The following is a 10,264-nucleotide window of genomic DNA, read 5'->3' as shown; positions in this document are numbered from 1 at the left end:
TTATGATTGGTTTTGGAATGAACGGATGGTTTTATATTTTTTACACTGAATAGCATTGTTTACTCACAACTGTTCATTTAAATACGTTTGCTGTACCTTTAAGTTGCTTGTCAGCCTGACCAGCCTTTGTAGAAAAGATAGTTTCCCGCTGCTAGCCCTCACATCCTCAGCCAGTGGAAGAGCCTTAGGCCCGGTGGTTTTGACTGATGTTCTTGAGGCTGCCCTCAATGCCTCCTTACATCTGTGGAGAAGCGCTTCACTCAAAGACTTGACAAGAATCCTATCAAATGAAGAGTCCTGAGTCGACACGGCCTGTTGGAGGATTTTCTCAGAGCCAAACTCCTCCAACAGATTTTTATAGACGACTCTGTAGACTTTATGAATCCTCAAGTTCTCTGGATAGGCTTGTGTCTCAGAGCAGCCTGACCATGCACAGAAGACCTCCATAACTTTGGGGATCAGGTCTTGTGACTTGCGTGTGACGTCAACTGGGTAATCTTCTGCTGGGGTTTGGATTTCTGTTAGAATTCTCATTACTAACATGCTGATGAGGCCGGTGACGTCATCATCACTGCCCAAGTTATCAGAGGATGGGGTTGGAAGTGTGACATCTTTGACCATGTCTGGGCTGGTTGACATATCGTCCCTGACAATGTTTTGAGCTACACCAGAATGACTGGTGGTATCCACTTCCTCTCCATCAATGTTGGCCTTCAAGATTTGTGCTGCATTGGAGGTCTCGCTTGTTGCCATAATGGAGCCAGAAGGAGACAGCCGAGGGGAGGACTTGCCACTCAATAGATTTCCTACATCAGATATAGTGGTTTCAGATGTTTGGAGAGATTCAGTTGGAGAGGATCCTCTACTTTCTGCATCAGAATCCACAGAGTACATGACCTGGCTTACCATAACTTTGGTAAAGAGACTGACTGTCACTAAATACTGATGAAGAAGAAGAAGAGCATGAAATTCTATCTTCAGACACTCTAGCCAACACCTTGGCCCCCTGAGCCAAACTCATTGAAGTTGAATAGGGCACAAAACTAGGAAGCAGGAGGCACTTAACAGACTCCTCTACAAACAGCTGAACCAGCTCGTAAGTTGTGGGCTCCCCCACCTTGTCATTCCTCTTCAGCTTCGAAAGGATGGTATCAGATGCACTCTTTCCAGCCGCCACTGTCAGTCCCAGAGGGGTCAAGTTGCTATCGGAAATTATGAGGTTGACTTGGTGACTGAGATCACGGGAGAGAGCACCAATCCTACAACGAGGAGGAAGACCGCAGTGACTCTTGATAGACCAATTCCTCGCCACATTCGCTGCTTATCTTCTCAATGTTCTCCAGCATAGTTCCAACCACTTTATCTATTTGTGAAAGCTGTCCTGCAGCCACCATTTGGTCAGATTTTGACAGTTGCTCCTGGACACTGCTGATGATACTGTCCTCTGGCATTCCCAGGTGGACTTTCAGTGAGGTCTGGGAACTTTAAAATGAACAAGCAAAGCATGTTAATTGCTGTCTGAAGTTGGAAAATCGATATCTTAGTGCTAACAAATCTAACAAGCATTATAATTGAGTATTCTAAATGTAATTTATATGTGTGCATTAGATATTGCAAAACACACCTGTTAGAAAGCTGGAAAATATTGAAATGGGGAAATTATTGTTCATCAGTTTGAGGGTTAGGATTAACTGCACACACACACACACACACATTATGGGGAACATACAGTACCTCTTGGAAGAGGGTGTGCTAGACCTTGGTCGGAGAGCCCTGCCGCCACAGTTACTTCGCCAAATATTTAACTTCCTGGATGAGCTCCAGTCTTTTCTGCTCAAAGGCAGTGAAGGATCTTGCACTGCCACCCCTCTTGAGTGAGTCAGCGTTGTCATAAAAGCCCGTCACCCCTAGAATGCGGGCCAGGGCCGGCAGCAGGATCTGCAGGGTGGTCTGTGCAATGAAGTTGACAATGGTCTTGCACTTTAAATCCTTTATAGATCACTTGCCATTGCCTAGAAAAGAAAAAAGAAATGTGTTTTACTTACTTTTTATTTCCTTCTGCACAAAATATGTGAGGCTAGAGCAAAACATGGTTCTAACATACTCATCAGTAAGATTGCGCATGAATGAGATGAGGATTGGGTAGCAGTCCTCCATCTCATCTTTGTTGCCTGGGCCGAATGCAGCCTTAAGAGCATTCTTCTCCAAGAGCTCAATAACAGATCCTCTGTCCGGGTGTTTATTCCTCAATCCTAAATATGTTATTACCATATAGGACAATTCAGGATAAGTCAGACGCTTTTCTCTTAATACAATACTTTGATAAAATTGCTACAATAGGACTATTGAATAAAACTATCCATGCAACATTTCTTACTGACTACAGTTTCTAACATGACCTTTATCTATGATATGCAGGTTTAGAGAACCAACATACTACAGAGGGAAAATCTATGACCTGCATCCGTATCAGTGCCCTGCTCCCCTGACTTCTTGGCACTACTTTTCCTCTTCGCCTTGGATAGAATATAATAGAATAGATTCCAGATCACAAATAATAGACATGTTACATCAGGTCAATGCAGCTATTGTGACAATTGAGTGTTACTAGTCTAGTAGTTGCCCTGTCACTCCTGCCATTTTACCTTTCCTGTCTTCTTGGGCTCCTTCTTGAGCTGGGCCACTGGTTCTTCCTCAACAACCTCCCTCCCCCTCCCTCGGGGGATCATCATCATCTCTCTGTACTACCAAGAGGACATAGGAATTTCATGTCAATGTCAGATTAGATTCTTGCAAAGGACATCATAGAGCTACAGCCATATCAGAGCTAAACTGGTGATTGACTTAATAGAGAGAATTAGACATTTGTTTTGCAATAGCCTATGTTATCTTAAATGACGTTTTCCTTAGTTACATTCCCAAATATTTAGTGTCATTTAACCTACCTTTTCTTCATCCATAATAGCATACAGTATTTTTTATATCTCGAAAAACGTGTCCTTATCTGTGTTGTTTTACTGAGGACAATATTGCAGCCACTGACGAATTAAGAACTTCATACCACGTCATGGAATGTTAGACCTTTATGCACATTCCCATTCTCTCATTAATATTGGGGGGGAAATATATTGATCAGATTACACACTTTCCCCATCAACCGTTTTCGATACAGCTAGGCCCAAAATCTGTTCACTAAGCACTGCGACTCAGCAGGTCAAAACAGAAATAAACCTAGTCTAATTTCGTGTCGACCTCTTGTGGATTTATTTCGGTACCCCATTTAGTGAGCCAGTTGATTGATCTATTCCTTATAGTGCATTCCTTAAAAGTAGGCCTACATTAGGGAATAAGGTGCTATTTGGTAGCATATTCCTCTCTAGCCCATGCCTCCACCAATCCAATGATTTTAGATTTGTAGGAAGAAGCGAACGAAAGTGTACACTTCAGGAGAAGGGAGATATTATTGGACTGTATCCCTAGGCTATAGCCAGGCCTAAACCAAGTAGCCTTGAGTACGATCCCAAAAGCTTGGATTGCAGAAGGCCTATCAGAGCTAAATTGGTGATAACAACTTTAAACTTACTGTAAAACATGTTCTACCTTCCCCTATATTTCACTTACCTTTTCTTCCACCATAGCTAATTGTATATCCCGAAAAGCATGTCATTGACTGTTTTGGCTTTGCTACTTTCATGTCGAGTTATGATAAAAGAGCATTTTTGCAGACGCAGATTTTTAGTTAATCGGGGACGTCATGGACTGAAGGCAGTAGAGGTTAATTGGTTTTAAGAAATGTTTATATGTCGCCCTCTTGTGGAATTATTTAGGTACAACAACGTGTTGTGTAGGATCCAAATGATTGTTTTCTCCTCATCCCTGTGTTACGTCCTATTATCAGTCATAAACAGAGAGCAATACACTTTAATAGTAAAGAGGTAACACTCTTTGTTCCGGTAACCTGCTTCACCCAATGTGATACGGTATCGCTATTATTATTATTTTTTTTAAATTTTAGAACACATTCAAGAACCTCCAGAAGCTAACTTGCTAATTAGCTAAAAGCTATTTAGTCATTGTTAGCCAATGCTAGCGGCTTTTACCTTCTGCACAGATACCAGCCCTGTTCTTAGCCTGGATAATACTCGCCAGTCTACTAGTATCGGACTGTCTCTCCACAACAAAGCCGGATTCCTGCCGTAATCCCTGGACCACTACTTCTGATCTTCACAGCTAGATCACAGCTTGCAGCTAACTAGCTCACAGCTAGCTTGCACTCATCGTGGCATCCAGTACCGAAGCTATCCCTAAGGCCCACCTCCCGGCCTACCCGGCCTACTAGTAACAGACTGAGATTCCCTCTACTGATGGACATTGCATAGGTAAGGATGTTTAAGAGCTCTGCTATAGCTTGTAGTTTTGCTTTAGGTGTGTGTTAGAAACATAGGTATGCCTACCAAACTCATAGCACTTGTTATTTTTCAACGTTACTATTCTGCCCCCCCCCCCCCCCCCCCCCCCCCCCCCCCAGTTGGAGAGGTTTCTCCCTCCATATCTCAGTCTGTCAAAAAACGATCCTTGATTGTCAGGGTCTTTTCAGCAATGATGAAGCCATTTAGGCGCTTCACCAAGAAGAACCTGTAACCTGTTACGCTGCATGAAGAACTACTTATGTAACAGCAAGACTTTTGACAAGAGGAATTTCTGCATGTCTACCCTTTCAAAGTCTATTTGATCAAATAAATGCCATTGATTTTACAAGAATTTCAAGTGTTTTGGAAGATTGATAATACTGAAGCAGATTTTCTCAGAGAAATGCACTAGTTCCCCCTTGGTTACACATTTATTGTGCAGTTTTTGAGTTGGCAGGACTTGGGGCAGCAGGTAGCCTTGTGGTTAGAGCATTGGGCCAGTAACTGAAAGGTTGCTAGGTCAGATCCCTGAGCTAACCATGTAAAAATATGACGTTCTGCTCCTGAACAAGGTAGTTAACCCACTGTTCCTAAGCTGTCATTGTAAATAAGAATTTGTTCTGAACTGACTTGTCTAGGAAAATAAATAAAATAACCACAGCTTGACTCTAATACAATAGTTGCTGCATAGACTGTCAGATAACCAGATGTTCTCTATTAATTTAGTTAGATTGGTAAGAGCTTATTAGCAGCAAGGGGAAAACACATAGAGGAGAATTAGCTATCTGCAGCTAGATCAACCCTCTGAGATGTTTTCTATATGTTGAAACTATAAGGTCCAACAGTTGACAGTGTATGTCAGAGCAAAAACCAAGCCATGAGGTCGAAGGAATTGTCCAGAGCTCAGAGACATGATTGTGTCAAGACACAGATCTGGTGAAGGGTACCAAAACGTTTCTGCAATATTGAAGGTCCCCAAGGACACAGTGGCCTCCATCATTCTTAAACGGAAGAAGTCTGGAACCACCAAGACTCTTCCTAGAGCTGGCCGCCAGGCCAAACTGAGCAATCGGGGGAGAAGGGCAGTGCAGTGGAGTATCTTCAACAGCCATAGGCCCAGGGATTTCACATCACATTCCATGATGCAATGCAGAATACGGCTTCACACAGAACAATCACCAAACCCATAAGATAACACTTAGCACAGCCAAACATCATGTATCACATGAAGAGGCATGTGTGTTCTCCAGACGTGATACCTTGTCATGGACCTGCTGTTTTGATCTTCGCTCTCTCTCTCCCTCTCCCCCACCTCTCTCTCTCCCTCTACCACACCTTTTGTCTCGACCTCTGAATGTTCGGCTATGAAAAGCCAACTGACAATTATTCCGGAGGTGCTGACCTGTTGCACCCTCTGTAACCACATTATTTTGTTGACTCTGCTGGTCATCTATGAAGAATGTTTGAACTACAGTACTTGAAGAACGATCTGGCCTTACGATCTGGCCATGTACACTTATAATCTCCACCGGCACAGCCAGAAGAGGACTAGCCACCCCTCAGAGCCTGGTTCCTCTCTAGGTTTCTTCCTAGGTTCCTGTTTTTCTAGAGAGTTTTTCCTAGCCACCGTGCTTCTAAATCTGCATTGCATGCTATTTGAGGTTTTAAGCTGGGTGTCGGAATAAGCATTTTGTGACATCTGCTGATGTAAAAAGGGCTTTATAAATAAATTGTACTGATTGATTGATGATTGATTGTATGAAATGGAGTAGCATATATCCATCATGTAAAATGAACATTGAGCACTGTCTCCATGGAGTATAGCACTGCAGCCTTAGGCAATGTATATTTACGTGGTGCATAACATTATCTCATATCACATGCATGGCAACCTGTGAAATAGATCAACAGATGATGTTTTATCTCCTCTCAAGGTCTGTTGATTTACAGTATCTCAGAATCAGGAACTGTCATATCCCATGTGATATGTCAAAACAAGTTGATACATGGTGCATTGGGTTTGTATTTATTGTGGATCCCCTTTAGCTGCAGCAGTTACTCTTCATGGGGTCCAGTAAAATGAAGGCAGTTATATAATTGTAAAAACATTCCCGATACATTCACAACAGATTTCACAAAATCCATGTTCCTTTTTGATTTCGGGGCAGGCTGTCAACAGCACGTACTGTGACACTATGATAAGTCAACAATACCTCTAGGCATATCTGACGTCATGTATTTGATATCTTTATGTGAAGGTTCATGTCCATATTGACATCAGTTCATTGTGTTTGAGGACGGTTCACTGACCAGTTTCCAACGGATACGATTAGACTAGTTTAACAGTTACAGAACAGCTACAGTAGCCTATCAGAACAGCTGCAGTATCAGAGGCGCAGAGCCTTAATTAACGGGCTACACATAATGGCTGACGACAGCCAGGTAAGGTTCATTTTAGCCTACGTTTAATGTGCTTTACAGTTGTCCTAATCCCATCTTGTTCTAATGGCAAGTCTGCCTTAAGTGCAGAAACTATGGTTGATATTAGAAAATAAGTATGATTGGAAGTTTAGGCAAGTAATTCCAATTGGGGAATTGTTGTGGGATGTTAGCATACCATATTGCGCGTGTAGCATTCGTGCCATGGAGGATTGTGCAGGCCGGCAGGTTGCTACAGGATCCTAGTATCATGTATGTTATAGGGATCAGATCTGGCTGACTTTTTCACCTGAACTGCTCATTGGCTGTCCATAATGAGCCCAGCGAGCAGGATGTGTAGCTGGGCTCTGCAATAATTAGCTCCCAGAGCAATTACAAATAACTATTCTTGTTTTAAAAGCGTCATTACAACTAGCAACATGACGGTCAGTCACCTCTAAGCAGGACTCAGTAGAAACGCTATGTGTTGGATTTGTCCATGTCTCGCTAAATTAACCTAGCTACCATAACAGCCGTGGAGAATTTATACTACAGTTTTAAGGGATCTCTCTGAAGGTTTTAGATGATACAGTGGTGCTTCGTCCTCTGGATGAAGAACCATACATCTCGGCTTGGCTTCATTGCATTATTATTTGGGGAACGTTGACATGCCATTTTTGTTGACGGATGGATGAAAATAATGTAATTATAGTATCGTTATACATAGGCTAGCAGGAAAATCCGCATGAGATATCCATAGAACTGATCCCTGCTCCATTTCAGCACCATGCCGCGGTCTCAGGTGCTGCCCAGACTCGAAACATTTCAGCGAAATGGGACGTTCCCCTGATGCCAAGAAACGTGTCAGCTCTATGCAGCGGACAGCTCCACAGTGCTGAAATAGTTCAAGCCCCCTTGAACGTCTGATTTGAAATTATTCTGCAAGTGGTTATAATTTATTGCACGTCCTAGTATTGCAGCTTTGCAACCTCAGAATTATAGATAATGGATGGCAGCGAGTTACGTTTTTGTGCATGGTGATGAATGACGATGCATGATAAACCATAAATTAAACGCAAAAACGTGCACTTAGACATATTTTCGTTTGGCAGAACTTTGACAAGCTTTTATTTGTTTTCTAATGACATTGACAATTCATATAGACATTAGACTTAGGCCTAATTGTGACATCATGTGTGTATGACATCTTTGAAGAATGCTCTGGCTTCAGCCAATCGGAATCGAGTATTCAACAATGCTTTGGCATAATTCAAGGACGTTCATATTCACTTCAGTTGTCTGCCGATGGTTCACTGACGTTTTTTCAAAGGAGGTATTAGTATTTCCTCTAAACAGCCTACAACAATAAGCTACACATCATGTCAGATGACAGCAAGGTATGGTCATTTAGCCTATTTTGAGTTTAGAGGAGAAATTACTAACAATATAGTAGGTCACTAACACAGCAATAGGTCTCACTGGTTTGATCCATGGCCTGAAATCTGACCACTATTGCCGTTTTGTTTAAAATAGGAGCGAATAAGTTGTTTCATAAAGTCACTGATATTGACCTCTTATTTATCCACCAGAGCGTGAAATGGGAGGATCCCCCGGATGACCAAAATAAAGTCGTGGAGAACATGAAGGATGAAACAGAGACACATGAGACCAACAAGAACAGGACAAGAGGCAAGGTAAGAAATATGCTGTCCTTTACACATGCTCTGCCTACTTAGGCACAGATCTAGGATTAGTTTACTATCACTAAATCCTAGCCTTACAGCATTAGGAGGAGACGCTACACTGACCTTAGATCTGCTATGAGACCTATAATCTGTTGTCATGTAGGCTAAACATAAGTCCAGTGGCTGTGCCAAGAAGACTTTCGTGGAGGAGGACAGCAGCATTGGTGCAGGTCCGAGATTACTTCATGTTGGGTGCAGGTTGTGTTCAAATTCATCAGCACTAATCTGAGAAGATAGTATCTATATAGGTGAAAGCAATATAGTGGAGGCCCGCAGAGAGATGTGCCTTTACCTGTCCAGTGCAATCAAATACCTAAAGGTGAAGGAAATTAGGGATCAAGTTCAGATTCAACTTTAGATTTCTCTTTGCGGTTTCCCAGAGTCTTCTCAGACACCCGGGTGTGGTTTCCGGGAAAGGGGATCTATCATTGAGCAGCTGGAGAAGGAGGATCAGAGGATTCTAATGCCTTCTCTCAAGATTGGGACATGCTGTGCCCCAATCCTCCTCTCCTTCCTGAGGAGTCTAACTGATGAGCAAGTCCCATGTCTTTTTCCAACCTCACATACAACTCTGAATTTATAGTCATAGTGCACCTTCTAACCACAAATGGGATTTCAAACATTACACCTAACCCTAAGGTAGTAGTTTTGGAATTGTTAGCTAGATTACTCGTTGGTTATTACTGCATTGTCGGAACTAGAAGCACAAGCATTTCGCTACACTCGCATTAACATCTGCTAACCATGTGTATGTGACAAATAAAATTTGATTTGATTTAACATTACTGTAACCACACCTCTAACTCTTCCTGTAAATCAAGATCAAAGTCTCTCATGTACTTGCTAATTGCTTAATTAAATACACTTTTATTTTCCTTAACATGGCTATCTAGTGACTCCACTAACTCAACACCAGGGTACAGGTAAAATATGTTTCCTTTCTTTTATTTTCTCTAGCCAATGGAGAGTGATTCAGCAGGGCATGAAAAATAAGTCTCTCCACATAAGGTTCTGGTCAAAAGTTGTGCGCTATACAGGGAATGGTGTCACGGATTGTTAAGATTGTTAAAGTCGTGACCCAGACAGCCCTCCGCATTCTCCTACCAGCGCTAGCTCGTATCATGGGGGTGAACCTGAGGAGTGGGGCAACCTCCCCAGAATCCCAGTGCTCTCTGACAGGGTCTGAGGATTCCTTAGGCAGTCTGGATGAGAGAGAGAAAAGGCTGCTGATCAGTGAGATGAACTACTGGACTAAGGAGAGGAGGAGGAATGGCAGTGCAGGATGCCGCCAAAAATCCACTCGCAGAACCTCATCACCATGCTGTTCGCCTAAGAGGTATGTTCACAGCAATATTTCAACATAATAATTGCAAGACCTGATCCATACTTATCATAAATTATTAACTTGGAATTCACACCTTGTAGTTTTAAGTTCTGGTCAGAAATGTTGCCACTGAGGGGGTGGGTCCAGGTGAAAGTCATTTTTAACTGGGTAAGCCATAAAGTCATCTATGAATAAATAGATCAGGTACATGCCTTTCAGAATTAATCATATTCTGATGTCGTACAAACATAAAAATCAGGCAAAAAATCGTGTCAGTTGGCTTTAGGCTTCTAGAACTACGGTGGTATGAGAAGTAATCCATCATTGCTCTAATTTGGTTTTCAGGCTCACTAATGACCCAGATTAGA

This window comes from Oncorhynchus mykiss, chromosome 6, assembly GCF_057628025.1.
Source record: "Oncorhynchus mykiss isolate SJ-2025 chromosome 6, ASM5762802v1, whole genome shotgun sequence".
Classification (NCBI taxonomy): Eukaryota; Metazoa; Chordata; class Actinopteri; order Salmoniformes; family Salmonidae; genus Oncorhynchus; species Oncorhynchus mykiss.
This window is presented reverse-complemented; position numbering follows the sequence as displayed.